The sequence below is a fragment of the Lepidochelys kempii genome, chromosome 15 (genome assembly GCF_965140285.1).
Source record: "Lepidochelys kempii isolate rLepKem1 chromosome 15, rLepKem1.hap1, whole genome shotgun sequence".
NCBI classification, from domain to species: Eukaryota; Metazoa; Chordata; order Testudines; family Cheloniidae; genus Lepidochelys; species Lepidochelys kempii.
The window spans coordinates 7,688,089-7,715,806 of NC_136394.1; positions in this window are offsets into that span (position 1 = coordinate 7,688,089).

Sequence of the window (27,718 nt, forward strand, 5' to 3'; positions counted from 1 at the left end):
CCATTGGCCATTATCTTTGAAAACTCATGGCGATCGGGGGAAGTCCCGGACAACTGGAAAAAGGCTAATGTAGTGCCAATCTTTAAAAAAGGGAAGAAGGAGGATCCTGGGAACTACAGGCCAGTCAGCCTCACCTCAGTCCCCGGAAAAATCATGGAGCAGGTCCTCAAGGAATCAATCCTGAAGCACTTACACGAGAGGAAAGTGATCAGGAACAGTCAGCATGGATTCACCAAGGGAAGGTCATGCCTGACTAATCTAATCACCTTCTATGATGAGATTACTGGTTCTGTGGATGAAGGGAAAGCAGTGGATGTATTGTTTCTTGACTTTAGCAAAGGTTTGGACACGGTCTCCCATAGTATTCTTGTCAGCAAGTTAAGGAAGTATGGGCTGGATGAATGCACTATAAGGTGGGTAGAAAGTTGGCTAGATTGTCGGGCTCAACGGGTAGTGATCAATGGCTCCATGTCTAGATGGCAGCCGGTATCAAGTGGAGTGCCCCAAGGGTCGGTCCTGGGGCTGGTTTTGTTCAATATCTTCATAAATGATCTGGAGGATGGTGTGGATTGCACTCTCAGCAAATTTGCGGATGATACTAAACTAGGAGGAGTGGTAGATACGGTGGCAGGTAGGGATAGGATACAGAGGGACCTAGACAAATTGGAGGATTGGGCCAAAAGAAATCTGATGAGGTTCAACAAGGATAAGTGCAGGGTCCTGCACTTAGGACGGAAGAATCCAATGCACCGCTAAAGACTAGGGACCGAATGGCTAGGCAGCAGTTCTGCGGAAAAGGACCTAGGGGTGACAGTGGACGAGAAGCTGGATATGAGTCAACAATGTGCCCTTGTTGCCAAGAAGGCCAATGGCATTTTGGGATGTATAAGTAGGGACATAGCCAGCAGATCGAGGGATGTGATCGTTCCTCTCTATTCGACATTGGTGAGGCCTCATCTGGAGTACTGTGTCCAGTTTTGGGCCCCACACTACAGGAAGGATGTGGAAAAATTGGAGAGAGTCCAGCAAAGGGCAACAAAAATGATCAGGGTTCTGGAACACATGACTTATGAGGAGAGGCTGAGGGAACTGGGATTGTTTAGTCTGCAGAAGAGAAGAATGAGGGGGGATTTGATAGCTGCTTTCAACTACCTGAGAGGTGGTTCCAAAGAGGGTGGTTCTAGACTATTCTCAGTGGTAGAAGATGACAGGACAAGGAGTAATGGTCTCAAGTTGCAGTGGGGGAGGTTTACGTTGGATATTAGGAAAAACTTTTTCACTAGGAGGGTGGTGAAAGACTGGAATGTATTACCTAGGGAGGTGGTAGAATCTTCTTCCTTAGAAGTTTTTAAGGTCAGGCTTGACAAAGCCCTGGCTGGGATGATTTAATTGGGGATTGGTCCTGCTTTGAGCAGGGGGTTGGACTAGATGACCTCCTGAGGACCCTTCCAACCCTGATATTCTATGATTCTATGATCTAGGCTGGCTGTCAGGTATTGGCTGAGGTGACACCACTGAACATGGAGGCATGAGTCCTTGAGACACGAATTTGAGGGCATCTGGGTTTAAAGTGGCTGTTTGCAGTACAGGGTTCTCTGCCTGCACTGAACCTTCATCATCATGTTCTTGGGGGGTCTCCACAGCTTTGGACAGCAGGGCCTTGGGAGTGCTCAATGTGGGTTCTTCCCCTTCACCATCTCTTTGTGCGACAACTAGAGGATCCATTAGGATTGGGGCATTCCAAACTGGATGATTGCCAAACCCCATTTCATCCTCACTCTCCGAGGAGCTGGGCATTTGCAGAGGACAGGTATATTTCCGTTGTTGGGACTGTGTCTGACATGCGGGGCCAGGAGGCTCAGAATCTGTGGAAACATCCTTATGGCGAAACAATATTTGTCCTACAGGTAACAGATGATTCCGGTGGAGAGTTTTGGTGGGGCCGTGACTGCCCTCAGGACGTATGCCATGCACTGGTAGATTCCCCAAGTTTCTTCTCTATAATGTATGGGTGTGACTCCCAATGAAAACTCGGTCACCAACCTGAATCTCCTGTTGCCTCACTTGCTGATCATATCGGATTTTATTCTTTTGATTCTGGTGACCAGCTGCTTGCATCGCTATCTGATATGCCTCCTTCAGTTGATCTCTTAAGCGAGTCACATACCCCAAGTATGTTTCTGGGAGTGCCCCATCTGAAGACACTCCAAAACAGAGATCGACCGGCAACCGGGCTTCTCGACCAAACATTACCATGTATGGTGTGAACCCCGCTGCGTCATGTCAAGTGCAGTTATACGCATGTGCCACATGCTGGCTCCAGTATTTTTTCTGCTGAGGCTCCAGAGTTCCCAGCATGTTCAGTAGCGTGCGGTTGAATCGTTCTGGCAGTGGATCCCCTTGTGGATGATAAGGGGTGGTGCATGATTTCTTAATCCCCATGATCTTACAAAGTTCTTTTATTAACCGACTTTCAAAATCCCGTCCCTGATCTGAGTGTAGTCTGGCAGGCAACCCATAGTGAATGAAGAACTTTTCCCACAGGATCTTGGCAACCGTGGAAACTTTTTGATCTTTGGTGGGGTAAGCCTGGGCATAACGAGTAAAATGGTCAGTGACCACCAAGATATTTGCAGTACCCTGGCAGTCAGGCTCTAATGATAGAAAGTCCATAAAGACAAGCTCCATGGTTGCAGAACTTGTGATGCTGACAAGAGGAGCAGCCTGCTTAGGCAGAGTCTTTCGTTGGATACATCTGGTGCAGGTGCGAATATGGTGAGCAATGTCATGCCCCATCTGGGGCCAATAGAATCTTGCCTTAACTAGGGCTTCCAATTGCTCAACTCCCAGATGCCCCATTCGATCATGGCAGGCCTCTAACGTGCCTCACCAGTACTTCTGTGGTAGCACCAACTGTTTTGGGTGAGGCCTCCGGGGATGCTTCTGCCCTCGATAAAGTCATCCATCTGAAACCGATAGGTGGCCCCATTCTTCCAGCAAAAGGGCCTCCTCTGGGTGACTCGGTCGAACAGCCTTGGGATCCTTTCCCCTTTCCAATGCATAAAAGATGTCCTTCATCCGTGGATCAGCTTGCTGGGCATGCTCCACCTCTCAGTCCTTTAGTCTGGGCAGATGAGGGTCCTGTACTCTAGTAGAACTTGAGTAGACTATGGGTATGGCTTCTGGTGGTGCACCCAGACGGTCAATTGCTCGTTCTCCATTGGCTGTGGATTTTTCCTCCACAATGGATACCTGTTGGCATAAATCTCTCAATTCAGAGGTCCCCACATTCATCTGATCATTGGGTGATAAATCCTTAGAGTGAGGCTGCCGAGACAAGGCATCTGCATCCATGTTTGTTCGACCGGGTCGATACTGCAGAGTGAAATCATAGGCAAAGAATGCCGCTAACCACCGGTGCCCTGCTACAGATAATTTTGCTGTTGTCTTGATGTATGTCATAGATTCATAGATATTTAGGTCAGAAGGGACCATTATGATCATCTAGTCTGACCTCCTGCACAACGCAGGCCACAGAATTTCATCCACCACCGACCAGTCCCATATAAGCTGCTCCATTATCTGTGATCAGTGTCAGACTGGGGTCATCTCATTTGCCTTTTAAAATATTGTTACAACATTAGCTTTCTTCCAGTTTTCTGGAACTCCCTTGGTGTTACGGAGAACAGCTAAGCGGCGGGGGGAGGGGTGAAGGGATCATCTCAGAGAATATCCATGTCAAAGGGTTATTATCATTTTTTATAGTGAACTTGGCCCCATAGAGGTAGTCATGGAACCTCTCCGTGATGGCCCATTTCAATGCCAGGAACTCCACCGGATGAGCAGGAGGTGTGAGACCTCGACTTGCAAATGCTACCAGTCAGAGTTTGCCCTCATGCTCTTGATAAAGGACAGTGCCTAAACTGGTGTAGCTTGCATTGACATGAAGTTCATATGGACGAATGGGATCAGTATACACCAAAACAGGTGCGTCAGTGAGCTGTTGAATGATTTTATGGAAAGCTTCTTCACATTCAGCAGTCCACCGCTTTCCAAATGGTGCACCCACATTAAAGTATTGATGCCGAGTTGAGCTCCCCTTCTTCTTATTTGTGGGGGGGGGTAACCCTTGGTGAGTTCTGTGAGTGCATGTACGATGTGCAAAAAATACTTGATGAACCTGTGGTAATTGCCATAGAATCCCAGAAATGATTGTAATTCCTTGAGGGTGGTGGGCCTTGGCCAGGTGGTTACTGCCTTCACCTTCTCTGGGTCTGTAGACACTATGTGTCCCACATACCGCACGGATGTCTGGCAGCAGATGCACTTGTCTAAGGATAACTTGAGGCCAGCCTGTTCCAAACGATCCAGGACTTTACACAGCTGAGTCTCGTGTTCTTCTAAAGTGTGCCCGAACACTACAATGTCATCCAAGCACACCAGACACTCCAACAGGTGCATGTCCTTTACCAACCCGCTTCATGAGTCGCTGAAACGTGGCTGGAGCTCCAGATACTCCCTGGGGCATGCGATTAAATTGGTAAAACCCTAAAGGGCAGATGAATGCTGTCTTCTCCCGGTCCTCTGGTGCCATGGGTACTTGATAGTATTCACTGCGGAGGTCAAGGCCAGAGAACCAGCAGCTACCATTCAGGCTATCCAAGGCATTGTCCACCCAGGGCATTGTGTATTGGTCAGGGATCATCCGCTGATTCAGAGTGCGATCGTCGACGCACATGCACACATTTCCACTTTTCTTTCATACTACTATGATCGGCGATGCGTAGGGGCTCCTGGATTCCTCAATGATACCTGCTTGAGCCAGTTCCTGTAGGTGCTGCCTCACATCTTCAATATCAGCAGGGGCTAATAGTCTTGACCTTTCTCGAAAAGGCCAACCATCCTTCATTTGGATACGGTGCTCCACATCATGTGCACACCCAACATCCCACTCATGCATAGAGAAAACAGCCTTCCTCTTAATTAACTTCTCACACAGGCGATCCTTCTACTCAGCAAGAATGGGGGAATCCCCAAACTGGAAACTATCCCTTCCAAAAGGTCTAGCTTTGGTCTCCTCTTGGGATGGGGGGCCCCTCGCTCGTTGGTATGCGGCTTTACATAAAGTGTGCATTGGCAGCTCCTGCAGATAGTTGTTCCCTGCCATCTCACGGCATTTCCACACCAATCTCTGGAACAGGTTTGCATTTGTCCGTAGCATTAAAGGTGCATACTCTCTTCCCTTTGGATCTGGGCAGACCAGTGCCAATGTTTCTGTTTCCTGGCTTACCCCCACAACATTCTTTGGAAACTGGACCTTCAACAGAATATATCCCCGATAGGGGCAGGAGTCACTCCAATTCCCCAGACTGTCAGGCCAGACAGGGGACACTAGGGTAAATGACAGGTTTCAGAGCAACAGCCGTGTTAGTCTGTATTCGCAAAAAGAAAAGGAGTACTTGTGGCACCTTAGAGACTAACCAATTTATTTGAGCATAAGCTTTCGTGAGCTACAGCTCACTTCATCGGATGCATACTGTGGAAAATACAGAAGATGTTTTTATACACACAAACCATGAAAAAATGGGTGTTTATCACTACAAAAGGTTTTCTCTCCCCCCACCCCACTCTCCTGCTGGTAATAGCTTATCTAAAGTGATCACTCTCCTTACAATGTGTATGATAATCAAGGTGGGTAAATGCTGCAGGTATTCTTGGTAGTAAGATTAATAACGTATGGTGACCTGTGATCCGCTGTCCAGTAATGCATCACACAATCGTACTCCTATACAAACGGTACTATAGACTGAGGGCCTACCAGCCCAACTGGGTAACCCCTGTTTGTGTTTTTTTCTGGGGAGCCTTGGAATTTCAGGGTCTTGGGTTGCTCCTTCACCAAAGCCCTGTTGGTGTTTCCCTGAAGCTCCCTAATGGCTTGCTACAATCTCTGAGATACCCTTGCATGATCTGTCTTGTTTTGGCAGTCCAAGGTATAGTGACCATCTCTCCTACAATTGTAACAGAAACCTTCTCACCGGCTATCACCCCTCCTGCTACTCTCCCCACTTGAGGATGGCACAGTATGTCTCTGTGCCTTTATCATGGCCACTTCTCAGGTCCGATCTCTCAGTGCCACTGCCACTGACGGGGCCTCTTCCATCTCTCCAAGCACTGTGGTGGTGTGACTCCCTCCCTTCTTTGGCTGCACCACTGCATCCACTTGCAACAGTCGCTCCTCCTCTTCACGTATCTCTCGAATGAGTTTGTGGAACAGGGGTGGGTTGGGGCCCTGTCCCTCAGCTGCAGTCGCCACAACATCAACCCATCTTGTCAGGTGCCCCGAAGGATCTGGTCCAACCTAGCGGAATCAACGCGCTTGGTGGGGATGCCCTCCTTCCGCACTACCTGCTGTAGCAAATCCTCCAGTCACCCGATGAAATCAGACAATCGTTCATGGGGCTCCTGATAGGTATGGCAGAAACGATAATACAGGTCTTCACTGCTATCAGCGGCACCGTAGACACTCTCAAGAGCGGTTAAATAGTCTTGCACGGTGGCAGCTGGTTGGGAGTCTTTCAGGGCTCGGACAATTCACATGGCGGGTCCCCTCAGACTCTCAAGCACACGTTTCTGCTTCTCAGCATCAGAGCATTCCCACTCTTGGACAAAGTGGCACCGTAAAATCCCTCCAGGTCTCGTAATCATCCTCCCCAGAGGGTAAAGGTGACACCCCCAAGAAAGAACGTAACCACTTGTATGGAGCACTTTCATAGGCCGGCTTCAATGCATCTTTGAGAGCATTTCCCAACTCTTTGGCCCATCCCACCAGGCTGGGTGCTGCGGGTGTTGGAGCCCTCCCAATGCCAAAATTAATTCATCTCTTGTCCTCTTCTCATCCACCATCAGAGCTTTCAATTTCTGGGCTAAAGAATCCACCTCAAGTGACATAGGCACACTAGTAGGGGACAACTCTGCCCCCAGAATTGTCCAGGGGATACCTCCTACTTCCACCTCTTTAGGAACTTTATCAAGCTCTGCTTCCTTGGAGTGAGTACATAGTGCTACATGCCCTTCACTTTGCGGTTGTAAATATAGGGGTGGAGCTTCACTCTCCCCAGTATTTCAGCTGCATCTCGGCTTCCCTCAATTTCATTTGGTTCCATCTCTTCTGGGAACCCTGCCACCAGTACAGCTTTGGTTCCTGGGATTCGTGCCCCTCAGCACAGGTCTTCTAGTAATCCCTGCTCCATTCTATTTATTTATTTATTTAACTGAGATGAAAGTCATTCGGGAGTTTCTTTGCTCTGTGAAGGAGAGCCCAGGGTGCACAACATGGTGTACGCGTGTGTGTACTGCAAAGTCCCGGTACGGATCACCAAGTGTAACTTTAGCGCCCTCATGCCCAATATGGAGTCTGCTCTGCAGGCAGCTCTGGCCAAGAGAAGGTGCGTGCAGGAATGCAGCAGGAAAAATCCCTTCCACCCCAGGGGCACCTGTTCCAAACCCCCCAGAGTGAACACACACACCCACAGGAAAAGTACAATTGATATAACAAAGGGAGATATTTATTTACAGAGGGATGAGAGGAGAAAAACAACAAGGGGAAATATAAGGGGAGCAGTAGAACAGGGTTGCATCCAAACCAAGGCCCCACAGGCCCAGTGGTAGCACAGTCTGAAAGGGGAGACTCTGAGCAATGTGTCTGCAGACAGAGTTCAGGAGGCCTGAGCAGAGTTCCAGTCCAGTGCTGAGTCTTGGGTGCCCCAGGTTGTCTTCGGCACCAGTGAACTTTCCCCAACAAACCCCTCCAGTGCCCTCTAGGGCCGCTCTCTCCAAAGCCACACAGAGCGACCACCTCCCCACTTAACTAGCTAGCAGCCTCCCTCCTTATTCCCAGTGCAGACTCACAAGCCCCAGGACTCACAGCCCCATACAGCCCTGGGCAGCAGTGATACTGAGTCCAGCTTCAGCCTGTCCTTCTTGGGCGATTCCTCCCTGGCACAGTGCTCCTCCTGGCTCCTGTCCTGGGGTGTCCCCCGATTGGCCGCCCTGTCCTTCCCAGGCTTCAGGCAGGTTCTCTGCTGCTTCACTTTGTGAGGGCCTGCAGGCTGCAGCCCTTCTCCCTCTCTCCCTGGCTCCAGAGCCTGACCTGGAGTTTCCCCCCTTCTCTCACTGCTCCCCCTCCTCCCTTAGGAAAAAGATTTAAAGGAGCCATGCTCTTTAAACCCCAAGGGGTTACACTTCAGGTACGGAACTGAAAAAGATCAGTTATTTGTACAGCTCTAGTCATATGCTGCATTGTCCCAGCAATTCATAAGACAATACTTTTTTTCTACATACAGATAAAAATAAAACTCTACACACAGATTCACAGACAGGCAGGCAGACAGTAAGCTCCTTGGGGCCGTGATCCTCTCTGTTATGTGTCTGTACAGTGCCTAACACACTGACCCGGGTACTCATCTATGACTGGGCTCCTAGGTCCTAATACAATGCAAATAAACAAACAAATCATACTAATGATGATCAACTGTATGGCATGGCCTGGCTTATGGTGCCAATCAAATATAGGGCTAGTCCCATGTGGGATAAATCCATCTATAAACCATAATCAGGATTTTCCAACTGAAAAAAACCCTAATATATATTTGTCACACAGAGCCAGCATTATCTCCTGCTGCTTCAACATGCAAATTAGTGACAATTTGGCAGTAAACCTAGCTATGGGGGTGAAGGGGGGGTGGGGAGAGAAAATAAGACAACCACAAGAAATAGAATATCCTCCTGGTCTAATGAGGTGGCTGAAGAAGGAAGCTTGGAGCTGGCAGTGTCTGAGGCCAGCATCAAGGGCAGGATGGGCTGATGAAGTCTGAGTAGATGCCACAGCTCGTAGCTTTTAAGATCCAAGTAAATAGCATAAAGGGACGTGGAACCGGGGCTCTGTATGCAGATTTTGCTCCATTACGTTTCCGAGCTGTTTTTCCTCTTTTCACTCCCAGCAATGGAAGACGCCAAAGCTGTTAAATATCAAGCATGCATAATGGGAATCCCAGAAGCTGGGGGAATGGCCAGGATTCAAGGATCTGTCCAGAGAAGGGCAGGATGGGGGAGGGAAGAGGGAAAAAAAAAAGAAAAACAAGCACAGGGAGAGAGGGACACAAGGAGGGAAGAATCAGATCCATAGTTTCTCACCTACTCTCAGTTTTCTTGGGCCACAGTTTGGTGACATCAGAATTATGTATTGTGATTAAAGCAATGCCTAGGGACTAACCAAGAACAGGGCACTGTACAAACACCTGCCCTTTGTTCTGTATGGGTTTCTTTGGTCTCCCTAACCCAAAGGCTGCGTGTGGAGTCAAGGGCCAAGAGATAAAGGGGGCCCTTCTGTCATCAGCCTGCATTCTTCTTCAGAAGTGGTTCTCAAACTTTTGTACTGGTGATCCCTTTCACGTAGCAAGCCTCTGACTGCGACCCCACCCCTTATAAATTAAAAACACCTTTGTATATATTTAACACCATTATAAATGCTGGAGGCAAAGCGGAGTTTAGGGTGGAGGCTGACAGCTCGTGATCCCCCATGTAATAACCTCGTGACCCCCAGAGGGGTCCTGATCCCCAGTTTGAGAACCCCAGTTCTGTGGCACCCTGTAACACTATCTCCACCCGTGGTGTTTTGGACCCTGATTTGTAGCACACTGTAGTGCATTTCTATAAGGAAGTTGCTTTTGGGGGGGCAGATTGTGCCATTGAAGAATAGGCTCATATTAGGAGCTGCATGAAGTCCATAACTCCTAGGGGGAATGTACTAGCCAATACCCCTGTTAGGAGAATAGATTGTGCTCGCTTCTGTATGTCCGAGGGTCAGAATGCCTCCCTGACCCCTTGGCTAGCAACTCAGCAGAGCACAAAGACAGCATTTGGGTCTGACCTCTTGTAGAAGACAGGTTCCTTATGCTTTCACCTTCTTACAAGGCCCCTAGCCCTGATTTCTAACTACATACTTACATGGCTCCTACCTGAGCATCTCACAAGCAATGATTTTATCCTCACCACACCCCTGTAGCAACCTGCATGGAACCTGGAAGGAAAGACATAGGCTGCAAGAGGGAAGAGTTTGGAGGTAACCCCAGCAAGTCAGTCAGGGTGTGTACATGGCAATGAATACTAAGCTGCAGTTGGAGCAGCTGTCAGTCAATAGTTGGTTTAATAAAGAGCTAGTTTAATTTGGGATGGAGTCTTCATGTTATTACTCAGCATGTGATACATGAAACAGGCAGTACTAGCATCCTCATTTTACAGATGGGGAAACTGAGGCACGGCATATCTTAAGTGACTGGCCCAAGCTCATACAGGCAGTTTGAGGCAGAGCCAGGACTTAAGCCAGATCCCCTGCATTTTTAGTATAGCTAACCCCAAATGTTCCAAAAATTGTGAGCTGAGCCCCCCAAAATTCCTGAGATTAAAACAATATATTTCGGACTGAAGAATGCAACCGGGTCATGTTTGCAGCTTGTTACTGCAAATAGTAGAGCTAGAAACTTACTTTAAAGAAACCAAAGCTGAGATTCTCACATAATCACATTCATGACTCCAGAAGCTGGGGCTTTAAGAAATAAAAAACACCACATATCATGAGACTCAAGGTAAAATGGAGAGAGTTGGCATAAGCACTGTGCCTTAACCACAAGATGATTGCAAGGATGAATGCTTCTTCTGGGGACTCAAAGTTTGTTCCCCCTAGTCCCAGTTTGCTTGTCTTCACATGGGAACTGTTAGGTACGGAAGGAAGGGGGAGAGAATGCTATTTTTATTCCACCAGCTACTCAGCTAAGAAATATACCAGCAGATGCAGCTTCATTCAGAGGCAAGGATAGTCTTGCAGGGGATCTTCCCTCTCTCTGGCACTGCAGTACTCATTCCTGCTTAGATTAACACACTCGCCAGGATCAGCAGCAGGTGAATCCGAAATGAGACCTAAATCTGTTGGATTTCAACACAGACCTTGTTAAACTAAATGCTATTTTAGCTCTAGCTGTCGATGTCAAGTTTCAGACTGAGGGACAGACTGAAAAGTACTGTGAGAAAGTCCACTGGCTTCAGTAACAAATAGTGGGCCAAATCTTGAGAATCTTTACTCAATTCTTACTCAGAAAAATTCCTGGTGGGATTTGCCTTTGCAAACCAAAAAGAAATGGAAAAAAGAAGGATAAGCCACTATTCCTTAATAGTGTCATTAGGAAATATGAGGAGTTGTGGTCTCCAGCAATCTCAAGTTCACGGTGCACACGTAAGACAAGGGGTAATTTAAACCGTGAGAGCAAAGTGCAAAGTGAAGGGGGACTGATAATCCTTCTTGTGTTTAGCAACAAGGGGAGGAAGGATTTCTTTGTAAATAGCATGCCCTCCCTGGCTGACTTCCTGATCCACCTCCTCCAGTTTAACACAAAAATATACAGGAGAAAGAAGATGATTTCCCCCCTCCCCATTTTTTGATAAAATAATCCATTTTACTGCTTCAGACAAATCATTATTCATCTTGAACCTGTCTGTCTCTCCCACTGGGAGGTCCAGATTGATTTAACATCTAATCTGGTTTGTAGCTCCTGCCAGCCATGGCAGTCTAACATCTCCCTAACAGGAAGGGGGGGAAATTCTCTGTGTGTGTAAGACCAAGAGAAGGAATAACCAAGAAGATGCATTAGCTGAAAAGCCACTTTCAAACCCTCCCAGCAGAACTAGCTTCCAAGTGGTGAGGGAAAAAGACTCTGGCAGAACCAGATAAGAAAAGAAAGGGATGTGAGTCATAAAATAACACAGACTATTTTGGTATGACTGGAACATATCTTGGGCATAGGCTTGTCTTGGGCCTAGGTTGAATTTATGACACCGCACAAAGGTTTGAATAACTCTGAACTTAGTCATTAGTTTTTTTCCTTTGATTGGGTCCCACTGTTGCTCTCCAGCCACCTGATCAGATTGGATGAGTTTTTATTTATTTTAAAAGGCTAATGTACTGAGTCAGCTGTTAAAATATCTCACGGCAAACCTTCTAAATTATGCCTTTCACAATGAATGTTTTGGTGGCAGTGAAAGACAACAGATTGACATCCCTGGAGTCTGAGATCCTTCATTAATTATCCCTTAGAAGAAATACGTCTTGGGCAGCAACAGGGCAGCCCGCTTCCTGGCAGTGTTGCCAGCTCTCACAATCTTATTTCAAATCTTGCATTAGGTGGCATTTTGCTTAAAGCCCCAGCTCCTGAAATCACATGAATATGTGGGAACCTCATCTTTCTTATTTAAAGAAAAGAAAGTTTCTAGCCCATATGGTTACAGAGAAAAGGTGAACTCTAAAAGCTCAGAAACCAGAAGGCAAATAAAACCCAAACATTGTTTGAAAAGCTCATGATAGTTCAGCCAATCTCATGATTTTAGGGGCCTGACTGATGCTTTTCGAATATTTAGGGTTGGCCACACTGCAAGACTGCATCCTGTCAACGTGCTTCAAGTATGACTGGGATAGGCCATCTTTAGAGTAAATGGAGAGTTAGTTCTCCGGGGACCCTTTGAAGTATTTGGCTCAGCCACTGTCAGAAGACAGGATACTGGGCTAGATGGATCATTGGTCTGACCCAGTACAGCAGCTCAGATGTTCTTATGACCATTCAGCCATAAGCTGCTCTGCTGAGACCTCCAAGAAGTAGGCCAATGGTGGTGGTGATGAGGATTTTGGCTCATGTACAGGAAGGTACTTCAGTATGGTCCCATCTTAAATCTCCTGAGAAGTCTCATTGACTTCAGTGAGGCTCCTCACCTTCTTAAATGTAGGCCTGTGCTTAAATACCTTGCTGAATAGGGGTCGTGGTGATATGAACACCTGTTTTCTAGGAACACCAGTGAGAAACAGTCAGCTGTTCGTACGTATGCTACCAGACAGCCACTCATGGCAATTCAGTCCTCTTTCCCCCTAGTTCCATGGGGGAGGTAATTTGTGCAAGTTAGTTCCCTGGCACAGTTCTACACTCTGGCTCAGCTGTGTTGGCCTTCGCACTGAGAGCTAGGCAGAAACAGGCCTTCATCCATTACCCATCCCTACACATCCAACTGCAGTGGGGGATGATGAGTGGGCTAGCAGTGGATCCTCTTCCACCCCCATGCCTACCATCAGTACAAAAAGCATGTGCAGGAGGTAAGGGATATTCCTATGCCCACTTATTTCCTGGTCAGGAGCACAAGCCAGCTCACTTTCTGGCTTTAAGGTATTTAGCATCATTCAGGGCTTCCAGCCCCTCTGGGATGGAGTCACTTATACTGCAGCAGTGCCTTGGTACTTTATAAACATCGGAATAAAAGGTAGGTGCCTGCTGCAAAGCTCTGCCAGCCAAATATAATCAACATACACCATGTCACTCCCTCTGCCCTTCTACAGTTCAGCGTCTCCCCTCCAGAGCTCTGGACCTGGAGAGGCCACACCTGAAGGAAGTAGGTGGGACCCAAACATGTGGCAGGATCCTGCGATGTAGGAAGGAAGGAAGGAAGTGGAAGGGCAGGGAATGATATGCTCGCTCACTCCCCTGCAGCTCCTGCTGCCCTTGGAACCAAGTTGTGCAGCCAGGCAAGCTTCCTTCCCCTGGGGTCAGGGTACTGCAGAGAGATCTCCCTCGATAAAGAAATCTGGTAGTAATGGTCCAATCCCCTACACAGTTGTGTTACTGCAGTGTCTGGGGCCATCTCTGCAAAGCAGAATCACGTTTCCATTAGGAGGTAGGGTGCTACGGTACCCATCACTCAGAATTCCCTTACCTCATTAGGTCATGCCAATCACACTCCAGCAAGAGGAGAGAGGGAGGGGTGGATGGGGGGGGGAGAGCATGGTTTGAGTGTGAGAAAGAGAGAGCATGTGTACGTGTGTTGATACGTGTGATTTTCTCAGTGAATGTGTTTGAGTGTGCATGGCATGTGTCACGTGTGTACTTGTGCAACTACATGTGTTTCAACATTTCAAAATGATTCTTTGAATCGGCAGGTTAAAGGTTATTCTCTCCAACGCCTAGTCCTGACATTCACCATTCATTTATCCATCTATCACCCTTCTCACAGGAAACTAAAATAGCAGAGGAGCACAGAAAGTAAGTGGGAAATGAGCAAGTGTCGTGGCACAAAATTGGTAGCCTGAAGCGAAAGCCGCTTCTCTCTCCCCTCTCTCTGATTTGCTTGTGCATCTCCAGGGCTTCTTTCCCTCCCCCTCACCCATCCTCCCTCCCCCGCCACCGCAAACTTGGAGATCATGATAATGAAGGCTGGTGTCCGAGCCACCAGGCAACCCCATCACTGCAATCAGAACAGCGGCGCGAGATAGTGCCCTGCAGGCTCATCAAGCCATCCTGATGCTGGCCAGCCTCATGCACATGAAGATGCCAGTCTTGCCTCTTCTCTATTCCTCCTCGGCAGCCCAGGCTCCTCAACCCCCACCCCCCTTCGCAACCTCTCGCTGCGCAGCCCCTCCATCAATGCACAGCACCATAGGAACGCCAGCCCAGGCCACATCTGAGCATCCATCGCTTAATGATTCTGATAGGAAATGCCCAGAAGGCTGAGTCTTTCCTAGAAAAGCAAGGGGAGGTCGGAAGGCATATGGTTACTGTCCTCCAAGCTCCGGGTGACAAGGTTCGTGATGCCGCATCCTTCCCGGGTGGAAAGAAAAAAGAAATTGCCTGCTTGGGCTTTGGGAAATCACAAACTGCTCCCTGCAGCGGGTAGACCTCTCTAACCCCATGGCACACTGTTGGGTATGCATCTGCACAGCATCGGCTGTCAGCGGCTCCCCATTTTGTAGTCTTAAAAAGATCTCTAAACTGTAATCTGAAATCTCTGTACTTTTTAACACAGTCGTGCCCAGTTAAATGAGCAACCATCCTCCCCAACCTAGAATCACAAGTTTTTACGGACAGTTAGTACTAAAGATGAACTGCAGAGGGAGGAGAAAAGACACCCAGGATCTCTCCATCTTCTTTTGTCATTGTTGCTCTGTTTAACAGGATTCCATGCATGCATCTGACCGTTGCATAAAACCCTAGTTGAAACAAGAGATCCTCCTTAATGGTCCCTGTGTCTCTAACCCTAACTGGATAGGTTGTTCTTTATGGTAGGGTAGCACAGCATCTCAAGTCCCAGGGGATCTCTCTCTTTCTCTCTCTCTCTCTCACAAACACATGGATTTCTCTGCATTGCTGCAAAACAATGGGAGTTATCACATACAGTGGTTGTTGCTACACTATTAGAAAAGTGTTTGAAGAGCATTTTGAAAATGTGAAGACACTACTGAGTCTGGGCATTTTTATGTATATGGGTGGGACTTTCAAAAGAGTTTAAGTGACATAAGCATTCAAGTCCCATTGACTTCAAAGCTTTTGAAAATTCCTTCTAATTCCTATTGGACATTGGAGTTTCTAACACAACCCATGTGCCCAGTTTCTTGGGCAACAATAAGACTTCGGACCTGGATCCTCCACTCACTTATACCTGTTTCTACAGTGGCAGGTAATAGGATTATTACAAAGATAAATAATCACAAGTTTGGAAGGGCTAATGTAAACCCAACCTCTGAGGGCATCAGAAGAAGTTTCTCTGGACAGATTATTCCATAAGGCCAGAATTTTCAAAAGGGCTCAGCACCACCTTTAGGATCAGATTTTCAGAAGCGTTCTGTATGCTCGGTACACACAAATGTGAGCTCGACTGAAAATCTGTCCCTAAATCATCCACTTCAGGGTTTCTTGCTTCTCTGGTTGAAGCATCTAGTACTGGCCATTGCTGGAGACAAGACACTGGACTAGGCAGACCACTGGGCTGATCCCATCTGGCAATGCCTGTGTTCCTGTGTGTAAGTCAGAAATAGCTTCACTGAAGTCAGAATTACATAGGTATAAAATTGGTGTAAATGAGAGGGGGATCAGGCCCTACTGGCCTGAACCAGCCACCACTGCAATTAATGCAAGTCCTTCCATTGACTTTAATGCTTGTTGGACCAGACCCTTTATCTGTATATCTTCCCAGCCTCCCTAAGAATAATAATATTTAATCCCTATTTTACAGAAGCACAGGGAGATGAAGCCCAGAGTCACCCGGCAAGTGAATGATGGAGCTGAGCATGGAGCCCAGGTGCTCTGTCTGGCTCCTTCTCACCTGCTCTAACCAACCTTTCACTAGTAATACTCAATTTTCTTCTCCAAAATTTTCAGATGGGCTTCAAATATTTAAATTCAGGAACTAAACAGGTCTTCATTTGGGCCAGTGTTAGCTTCTCAAACTCAACCACAAATGCTAGAGAGCTCCTTTGGTGAGAGGGTGGTGTGGGAATTGCAATTGTCTTCTTTTACTTCTAGGTAAATCAATCGTGGGTTGGTAGTGACCAAAAGGTACCTTTGATATTCTTTATGTCAAACTCAATGGAGGCTTCCATTTGGTTCCTAAGGGACAAGGGTCCATCATGAAACCTCTGCCCCGGTCATGTAAAATGTAGGCAACAGCTGGAAAGAGGCCAAAGCTGGAAAATGGGACTAGAGGATGAACTCCCCTTTCACTTATAATAATGTTCCCTTTGCAGTGGGTTTCAGTCAACCTCAGCGGGCAAGATGGAAAAAGCTTACACTTTCAGGCTATACTCTTGCACTAGGGAAAGCAGATAAACACAGGACTTTATGGCTGTTAACCTGGTACCTCCCTCGTAACAGTAGTAAATTCACATAAAAATATCACAGAAATGCACAATATACTTTCACTCCTCAAAATGAAGCCAAAGACCCTCCTTTTAAGGTTATGCCAGCGACCTCTCAATACACAAATCCAATGACAATTTTTAGCATGTGAATCAAATGACCTTTCTTACCATGCTAGTCCACTGATCTCACTTAGCACACGAACCCAAAGCTTCTTTCAGAATGCTAGCCCTTTCCTTTAATAATCAATATTTTCTCTCCACCTGCTCAGGTGTCAAGGTCAATATGTTCAAAGGTTAATCAGACTTTTAAAAAATCCCTTCTTTTAGAGGGTTGCTTGAACTGACATTACATGGAATTTAAAGTAAAAGAAGAAATATTCCAAACAGTGGTGGTGCTTGTCCTTGCTAAGGAATGTTGGGCCAAAATAAAGAAATTAGTGTTTGCCTAGATATTTACCCTCTTACACATCATTTCCAGGCCCTTAAGAGACTGTTACAAATAGCAGAGCATAAACAAGTTACCTGATGACAGGACCCTATTAAAATTCTACAGATGGAAGAACCTACAAGCAAAAAGATCACTGTATATCCTGCTACAGGTATAGATGAACTCAGTACTTGTTCAAGAGAAGTCTATTCTCAATCATGTTCTCCAAGTAAAGCTGGAGAAAATTTGTCAGATGAAAACTTTTCTTTCACCCACAAATGCAGATTAGGGTCAGCTGAAACATTTAGAAAATTCATGGCAAACTGTTTGGTTTGAAGACCTCCACCTCTCAAAATTTTCAGAAAAAAAGTGGAAGCATTTCATTTTGCTTTGAAACAACTTTTCATTTTGAAATGTACTTCAATTTTATTTAAAAAAAAATTAAGAGGGTAAAAAAGTTGAAAAGAAAATAATTTTGTTGTTCTTAGGTCAGCAAACTGAAATCAGTTATTCGCACAGCTGTAGCTCCAATAGATGACACGTCCATAACATTTCACTTTTACTCATCCATGTTAATCTTTCCATTGATTGCCTAATGCCTCCTTTAAAATATTTCCTCAGTTGGGGTTCTATCATTCTCTTAAGGCAGCTAAGCCAATGGGAGATGGAGAGAGGAGAAAAGTTTGAGAGATTTTTACGGAACTGTCTTTGGTGTTTAGCTATCAAGGTGACAGATACGTTAGAGAGACAGCCGGTCCATTGATAGATGTGCAACACAAGAGCCAATGGGCAGGATTTATAAGTGTCACTAGGAAAGTGATGGATGGACACCACATGAAATTGTGAGAGATTTGTTTGTTTTCTAAGCATCCTTTTTATTATTTTCTTCATCTCTGGCCATGTTAAAGTTTTTTAAATATCTAAAAGACACTCACTAGAGATGGGTCTGAACTGGGACCCGAAATACAACCCCTTCGTCCTGAACTTTGAAAAGGTCGGGGCAGGGATCAATTTGGAGAGCACAGCTTTCGGAGCAGAAAATGGTGGCCTCCCAGGCAAAAGTAACAGCTTGCAAAGTCACTTAAGTGCCAGCCCAGTTCCATGAGTGGGAGGACTTCAGACAGAAATGGTCCAGCTCAGATACAAGACCAGAAGGGGCCCCATTTCCTGGAAACGGTTTGGATGGAGCTCACAAGGATGGAAATCTTCAAAATAGCTGAACTTGCAAGGTTCACTACCACATGGAAAACACTTAACTATGCTGCTGATGTGCTGAGACCACTGCCTATAAAGCTAACCAATACTGGCAGTTTCCTTGTCACACACACTTCTGACAGTATCCATCTGTTATTTCTTGTCTTATATTTACATTGTAAGCTCTTTGAGGCAGGGACTTTTTTTTCTATGTTCCTACAGCACCTATGTGGGGCCTGGTCTATAACTGGGGCTCCTCGCAGGCCAACTAGAAGCCACCAGCACACAAACCATGGTCCTGCCCCTCCACTCCACCTCTTCCCCTGAGGCCCACCCCTTACTTGCTCCTCTCTGTCCCCAGTCCCCAGTCACTCATCCTTAAGGCAGGTAAGAAGTGGGAAGGCATAGTGATGGGGCCATGACCCCTTTCCCCTCCCCAGTTCCAACAGCCCTGGCTCCTAGATTTTACAAACAGGACTGAAATCTCTCGAGTTCACCAGATTTCAGCATCATTGAATCCAAGACCAAATCAAGTCATGGTTGGCTTCAAACCCAAAGCTTAAACCCCAGGGCCTTTATCTGACCATCTGCTCATTAGTACATCTCTACTAATACTGCTACTTAAGACTCATATAGGATCTGAAAGTGTTCTCCAGACATGAGTTAAGCCAAATCACTTCCTCCCCTGACCCGACAGGTCAAGCATTACTACCCTCCTTTGACAGATGCAGAAATCAAAATCACTTAAGGCTGTGGTGATATGAAACAAGGGTAAACAATAACCGAGTGGCAGGTGTGGGATTAGAACCCAGGAGTCCTCCATCCCAGCTGCCTGCTTACCTCACTAGACAACACTGCAAACAGCTATGCCCTTTATTTATTTATTTTAAATGGAAAGCAGAAGAGCAGTGGCACTGACTTCCTGCCTAATTAGAAGAAGGGGGGGGGAATGGTTGCTTTGGCTGTCTGATGGTCACACAATGGTGTGCACCTCCATGTTCATTTCTCTTGTAATGTCACCAAGAATTACACTCTGCCTAAATGCCTAAGCAGGTCGAAATCATGTAATAATAATAATGGTATCAGAATTCCCTTGGAAATCTGAGTAAGATCCCGTTTTCTAAGCAGTTCAGGGAGAGGAGACTGCATAAACATTTTGTCCTTTCCTCCATGTGTGCTAAGTTCTCTGCTAGGTTTTCATTTCCAGCTAGAGGTGTGGAAATGAATGCAGCCTTCTTAAGGACGGGCTGTTTCAAGCAGAAGTAGAAGAAGGGACTTAAAGGGGAAATTCCTGGAACATTTGCCTCAGGAGTTCTCGAAAAGCTGGCAGGGAAGGAGGGAAATCTACAGCCAAGCCTAGAATTTTTGAGTCACTCCACCCGGTGTGGCTCACTTGACCTTCTCTTAACTGTAAGGGCCTGTTACCTATCTCACACCCAGTGATATTGTCCTGATCCTCCATTTTAGACTTTGATCCTGGCCAGCTACCAATAACCTCAGCACCCATAACTTCAGCAGGGTGAGCAGAACCTCAGCCTCTCCATGAGGTGAATGTCACGTCACAGGATCAGGCAGATTCGGGTAGCTGGAACAAGCCTTCCAGCTAAGTTCACGGACCTACTCCTCCCCTCTGTGTGCTCTACAGGGCCAGGAAAGGGTTAAAGCCATCAGGGCGACAACAAAAGCAAAGATCCCTAACATCCCTTCATGCAAATGACCTTTCAGTGGCTTCCTGTTCGTTTACTGTGCTCTTGTCTGCCAGGGCCCCCGGGGCCTGGGAAACCCGGGGCTAGATTTTAACTCATCTCCCCTTATCTGCTTGACTGACTGTCAGCCTAGCACATCTCCCAGCTTGTGACGAAGGCCTTAATTAGCGCTTGTCTGTTTACCCTTTTCCTATTGCCACCTCTCTCCCCCGCTCTCCATTCCTCATCTTCATTCACCCCAGGCTTGTTTGCTTAGGCAGGCATCACTTGTTTACTCAGCAGAGAGGTTATAACATACGTAAATAAGAGAAAACGCCCGCCAAAAATAAATAAATAAAAACAATCATGTAAAAGATGAAGCAGCAAAAATCTATACAGAAAGGCATTTTCAGGCAAATATTTCCGAGGAATCGCCATGAATGTCGGTGCCGTCGTGAATAATCCTAGCCCCTCCTTTCCTCCAACACGCAGAAATATATTGCTGTGCTTTGCCTGCAAACGCAGCAGTGAATCTGGAGTTTCTTTTTCTCCAGAGTTTTTAGGATCATGAAACATCTTGTATGGGGCTGTTGGCAGTGCACTGTGCTCAACTATCTGCACTGTCAAAGACCTGCCTCCATATGCCTGCGTGGAGACTGTAACGAGTACAGCAGACTTCTGTGCAGGACTTTTTTGAGAAGGCATTTCAAGGCTCAACAGAAGCTTGGCAACCTTTGTAAATTGCAGGAAAGAAGAATTCCAGGTAGTTGGATTAGTTCTATTCATTTAGAAAACACTAATCACCAATGTATTTGCTATGTCAGTTGTCAAAAGCAATCAAGGACGTAAAGGAGGAAGAGAGGTCTAAGGGTAAGAGCAGAGGACTTAAAGTCAAGACTTCTGCTTTTATTCCTGGTTCACTTTTTTAACTTAAATAAGTAATGTACCCTCTCTTCTTATTACTAATTTGTATTTTAGTAGTGCCCAGAGGACCCAAACAAGGGCAGGGTCCCTTGCGCTAGGCATTGTATATACCCATGCTAAGAAACAACTCATGCCTTGAAGATCTTTTTTAAAAAAATTAAATAGATATGATCAGACAAAGGGTGGAAGGGGAAGTGACCTGTGCAAGATCACCCAGCAGCTCAGTGCCAGAGTCAGGCATAGAACCCAGACCTTCTGTGTCCCAGTCTAGTGTCCTACCCATTGGACAATGCTGTCTTTGCTTCAGCTGGCTCTTCCGTAAAATGGATATATATTTACCTTCCTCACAAGGATGGCAAGGCTCAGTGTTTGGGAAGCACTTTGAGATCAGGATTATAGGAAGGGACCTATTTTGTGCTCCTGTACAGAGAGGCGGACACAGTCTGAATCCATGCACCCCTCGAGTACAAAGACAAGGGGTGCCTAGTACAGCGTGGCCATTGTGTACATTCCCTTTCTACAGAGGCTGGTGGACTGAAGTTAGCATGGATGGGTGAGGGTTGCATGCTACACCCATGCAAAGAGAAAAGCAATAGCCTCCACAGTGTATGCTCCCCCATTGACTTTGGACCTCTGGCAGCTCCTAGTAAGCAGGCCCCCCTTTCTTCCCTCCATCTAGAGCTGTCACTTAGCCACCACGTAGCCCATAATGAAAGATTCTTACAAAGAAAAGGAGTACTTGTGGCACCTTAGAGACTAACCAATTTATTTGAGCATGAGCTTTCGTGAGCTACAGCTCACTTCATCGGATGCATGCCGTGGAAACTGCAGCAGACTTTATATATACACAGAGAATATGAAAAAATACCTCCTCCCACCCCACTGTCCAGCTGGTAATAGCTTATCTAAAGTGATCATCAGGTGGGCCATTTCCAGCACAAATCCAGGTTTTCTCACCCTCCACCCCCCCACACAAATTCACTCTCCTGCTGGTGATAGCCCATCCAAAGTGACAACTCTTTACACAATGTGCATGATAATAAAGTTGGGGCATTTCCTGCACAAATCCAGGTTCTCTCACCCCCTCACCCCCCTCCCAAAAACCACACACACAAACTCACTCTCCTGCTAGTAATAGCTCATCCAAAGTGACCATTCTCCCTACAATGTGCATAATTAAGGTGGGCCATTTCCAGCACAAATCCAGGTTTTCTCACATCCCCCCCACCCCCATACACACACAAACTCACTCTCCTGCTGGTAATAGCTCATCCAAACTGACCACTCTCCAAGTTTAAATCCAAGTTAAACCAGAACATCTGGGGGGGGGGGGTAGGAAAAAACACCCCCCCCCCCCAGATGTTCTGGTTTAACTTGGATTTAAACTTGGAGAGTGGTCAGTTTGGATGAGCTATTACCAGGAGAGTGAGTTTGTGTGTGTATGGGGGTGGGGGGGATGTGAGAAAACCTGGATTTGTGCTGGAAATGGCCCACCTTAATTATGCACATTGTAGGGAGAATGGTCACTTTGGATGAGCTATTACTAGCAGGAGAGTGAGTTTGTGTGTGTGGTTTTTGGGAGGGGGGTGAGGGGGTGAGAGAACCTGGATTTGTGCAGGAAATGGCCCAACTTTATTATCATGCACATTGTGTAAAGAGTTGTCACTTTGGATGGGCTATCACCAGCAGGAGAGTGAATTTGTGGGGGGGGGGGGTGGAGGGTGAGAAAACCTGGATTTGTGCTGGAAATGGCCCACCTGATGATCACTTTAGATAAGCTATTACCAGCTGGACAGTGGGGTGGGAGGAGGTATTTTTTCATATTCTCTGTGTATATATAAAGTCTGCTGCAGTTTCCACGGCATGCATCCGATGAAGTGAGCTGTAGCTCACGAAAGCTCATGCTCAAATAAATAGGTTAGTCTCTAAGGTGCCACAAGTCCTCCTTTTCTTTTTGCGAATACAGACTAACACGGCTGTTACTCTGAAACCTGATTCTTACAAAGATACTGGAAGAGTTATGGAAGGCGGGACTTAGAGAGAAAAGTGCCTATGTTCCTACAGAAAGAAGACACATGACTCAACTCCAGCACGCAACCCAGGAAAGAGTTTCAAGATGTTCAGGTGTTTGCCAAGGGAGCTTTGAGAGACCAACAAACATCACAAGAAATAGAGTTCAGGGTGTACTAATAGCAAAGCACAAGTGGGAGCTGCTCTCCCATCAGCAGGGAAAAGCCATTAGCTTTAATAAGAGCAACTAGTACTTGCATCGGGGGTGAGGGGGGTAAGGGGGTAAGACAATAGATTGATGAAGAAAAGCAGGGGGGGGGGAGACAATGGAAAGAGTGAAGAAGAAATGGAAGGGGACGCAAGAGGGAAAAGCAGCAGAACAAAAACATTTCCCTGTTCACAGAGGGTTGTAAGAATAAATTTATTAGCGTTTGTGAGGGGCTCAGACAAGATGGATGGGCAGATGGATGAGAAAGAAAATGAAATTAAATGGAGGCTTAGTGACTTCTTGGGCAGAAAGAGAAATTAAAGTGGAAGTGTGGATAAAGAAAGACATAGCTGGTTAATGGCCTGAGAGTCTGCCAGACGAGCCAAACCCATCTTGGCCTTTACAATAGTTTAATGTGTTTTATGAGACAGACAATGGTGGCAGACAGAGGGAAACCACAAAATACTGATGGTGCATCAGTTCTTAGGTGAGACAAGGCCTCAATCTGCCTGACAGCTGCACTCTGGAAACCAACACAGTCACTCTACTTTGGAGGCTGGTTTGGGGTTGGAATCCTGTTAACAGGTTCAGTACGATTAACAGAAACAAAACAAACACTCAGAGAAAGAAAAGAGCCAATAAACTTCCTGGCACAAAGTTACAAGTATTTCCGGGTCAGTCCCCTGAATAAGATATCTGTGTCATGCTTCCAAGACCATCCACTCCTCAGAAAGCTTTATCAGATGGTTCACAGGGGCAGGGGGCAGTGTTAACTGGGTTAGGTAGCATTTGAGGGCTCATTTGTGAGTATTCGTGAAAGGTGAATTTAAATGATGCTTACTCATTAACAGGGTGCCTGTGCAGGCAATACAAATAAATGCATTTCAAAAGGTAAACGGAACAGCTTGTCAGGACCTGAGTTCAAAGATCTCTCTTTCACCTGATAACATCTGCTAATGCTTGAACATCAGAGGGAGTTGCATCACCCCACACTGCTTTAGGTATTAGTGATGGTATCAGTTATAGATGGAGAAATGCCACACCCTGAGCTCAGGCCGTAGGTGGAAACTGAAAGAGCAACCTGCTCTATAGAGCATGTATTTACACTGAGCTGCTAAGTCAAAGGGCCTGATTCTCTTCTCACTGATTCCGTTGTAAATCAGGAGGAACTCCACTGAAGTCCATGGGGTTGCATAAGTGTCCCTACTGGAGAATCAGGCCCTCTGCTTGTGTCCTGTTAATGATCTGACACCTCGGAGTGCACTGGACTCTGCTAAGCACCCTGTGGAAATGACATGCTGGGATTCTCTGTTCATTGCCTCAGTAACTTCTAGATTAAATATGCTTGTAGTACATGGAAAGAAAGCCAAGGGTAGAGAGAGCCATTTCATCCTTCCAGCACCATAGGGATACCTGTGTGATATGGACATATACAGGAGAGATTATTTCCTGGGCCTAGTCCCAGGACATGGGTCAGGGTCACAGCAAGTCACGCACCAGGTCAATAACCACAGGAGTCTGTAGTTATGGTTACATTTTTCCTTTTAAATAAATCATATGCAGATAAAAACAGACAAAAGCAAACGAACATTAACTGATACAGCCATTTAATAGTAGCACTAACAGATAGAAACAGCTAGGTTACAGGTCAGGGGCAGTTGACCTGAAATCCACCATCCTATCTCCCTGACGGATGAGAGAACTGTGCAGCATCTTATTGGAAACCTGCCAATAGTTGCTACTGCTAAATCTCACTCGCTTTCAGACCACTTTTAGTTACCAGGTATTGAAATAAGGCTCAGTGACCTACAAATGAAGGTTCACTTACAACACTTGTTTGTAGAGCTGGTCAGAAAAATGGGGGATTTTTTCACAGAAGAGTCCAACAAAAATGAAAAAAAAGTTTCAAAAGTGAAAATTTTAACATTTTACTGATAAAAACAAAAACCTTCCACACACCCGCCCCCCCACCAGTTTTCATCCAGAAACTGACACAGGTGGAAAGGGGCACCTTGAAAGGGACCTAAGCTTAAATGGGAACCTGACCTTTCATTCTTTGTTTCCTGCCAAACTCTTGGGTGTACACCATGTAGGCCTGGTGATTAGTTGCTCTTTAATTTCAAAGTTTGCTCCATCATCTCATCTTTTGACATGTGTGTCCCAGACAGTGTCTCATCTTTATTGCCTGAAAAGAGTAGGTCTGAGGTATGCATCTCCCCAGATACCTCTTCTAGCAAGGACCGATTAAAAGAATATTTAGCTTCTATGAAATCTATCTTCCTTAACTGCTCCTCTTTCCCCATAGTGGTCCAGTAGATCTACTGATTCCCTCATAGGCTTCTGATACACTTGAAGAATTTAGGAACATAGGAACACAAGAGTTGACAGACTGGAATAGAACATTGAACTAGATGAGCCTCACGTCTGTCTCTGACAGTGGCCGATACTAGAAGCTTCAGATGAAAGTGGAAGAGCCCCACATATGTGGGATGATGTACCGCCCTCTTGCCCAAGACACACACACATTACATCTCATTCTGATCTCTAATAGTTAGAGACTGGCTTAAGGCCTGAAGTATGAGGGATAACATCCCTTCCAAAATGTTTATCATTAACTATGTTAGCTGCCTGCATAGGGACACAGCATCTTTTTACCCTTTTTCTGAAGGGGGGTTCCAAAGAGGATGGGTCTAGGCTGTTCTCAGTGGTAGCAGATGACAGAACAAGGAGCAATGGTCTCAAGTTGCAGTGAGGGAGGTCTAGGTTGGATATTAGGAAAAACTGTTTCACTAGGAGGGTGGTGAAGCACTGGAATGGGTTACCTAGGGCGGTGGAGGAATCTCCATCCTTAGAGGTTTTTAAGGCCTGGCTTGACAAAGCCCTGGCTGGGATGATTTAGTTGGGGTTGGTCCTGCTTTGAGCAGGGGGTTGGACTAGATGATCTCCTGAGGTCTCTTCCAATCCTAATCTTCTATAATTCTACGATTTTTCAAATGATGATTTGCTTTTCTAGAGGAGAGAAGACCAAGGGCCAGATCCTGAGGTGATGTTCAATCAGTGACACGCCAGTGAAGTGAACTGGGAAATTCAAAACCTAGAAAAGGAAATGCTTTTTTTCACAACTCATGATTAGACTGTGGAATTCACTGCCATAGTAAGTCACTGAGGCCAAGAATTTAAGATTCAAAAGGGATCAGACATCTATATGGAGAAAGAATATCCAGAGTTATTCTTGAGAGCAAGAATTTTGGAAAGGGGAAGTCAAACATCTTGCATCAGGCCTTAAGCCATACTCTAACAATGAGAGATCAAGTGAGACTTAGGTGGTGAGCAGGCTACTCCACATCCACCTATTGGAGGGTTCTTATACCTTCCTCTGAATCATCACTCACCCCCAAGACAGGATACTGGATTAGACAGACCTTGGATCTGATCAGATACAGCAATTCCAGCTGAGGATCCACCCAGACGGCAAACCTGGACTCTGCTCTTTAGATTATTAAAATTCAGGCAGTAAACGTACAATGCAATGCTCAGAATTAAAATCCCCAACATTTCAGAGCCTCATGCCAGGACCGGCTCTAGGCACCAGCAAAGCAAGCACGTGCTTGGGGCGGCATTGTAAAAAACCTAGAGCCGGTCCTGCCTCATGCTATCTTTGCACTGGGTGTGGGCCAGGTCCCTTGAATGGAAAGTCTTTTAAAAGGCAAAGAAGTGAAATATCAGCTGTAAATAATTTGACTGATCCCTCGATTACTGACTGAACAATCTTCATTTAAAGAAAAATACCAACTTTTCTACATATAATTCATTTTCAGCATGACAAATTAAAATTCATAGAGATGTCACGCAACATGTCACTTGGAATTTCTACAGTTGCCTGACATGCAAGGAACTTCAATCAAATAAGACTCTCAATACACCTGAAAGCATCATTATCCACTTTTCTCAGAGGGGATGGGGGGAACTGATGGACAGAGAGAAGTGAAAGGTCACAAAGGGAGGCAGTGGTGGAGAGAGGAACAAAACCTTAATTTCCTCACACCCATTCCATTGCTCTAACTATTAGACCCCACTTCTTTCCATATCACGTCACAATACCTACTGTAGATGCACAAAACGTAGCAGTGTCAGTGGACCACTATCCCCTTGGTTTCTGCCCAGAATTCCAGGTACATGTAAGCAGAACTCATCTGATGTGCCTGGATACACTATGTATGTTTTGAGTAGAGAGAGGCTAAAGAAGCCAGATATTGGTTTTGCATACTGTGGGGGGCTTGCTCTACTCACCGCTGGACGGCACCCCCTGCTGGCAGTTCTGGGGATAGCTCAGTCAGGCTGGCACCCCATCCAGCAGTTACACCCCATCAGTTTCTGCTCTGCAGCCCCTCTCTCATTCTCAGGAGCCGCAGCGGTTCTCTTCGTGACTCAGCCCTCTGGCCAGGTCACTAGTGTGGTTTCCCCTTCCGTGGGGGAGTGTATCAGGATTCCTGCTCTCTGGCAGTCTAAGGCAGTCTTCTGCTTTACTGCCTCACAGTACCACTCCTGCA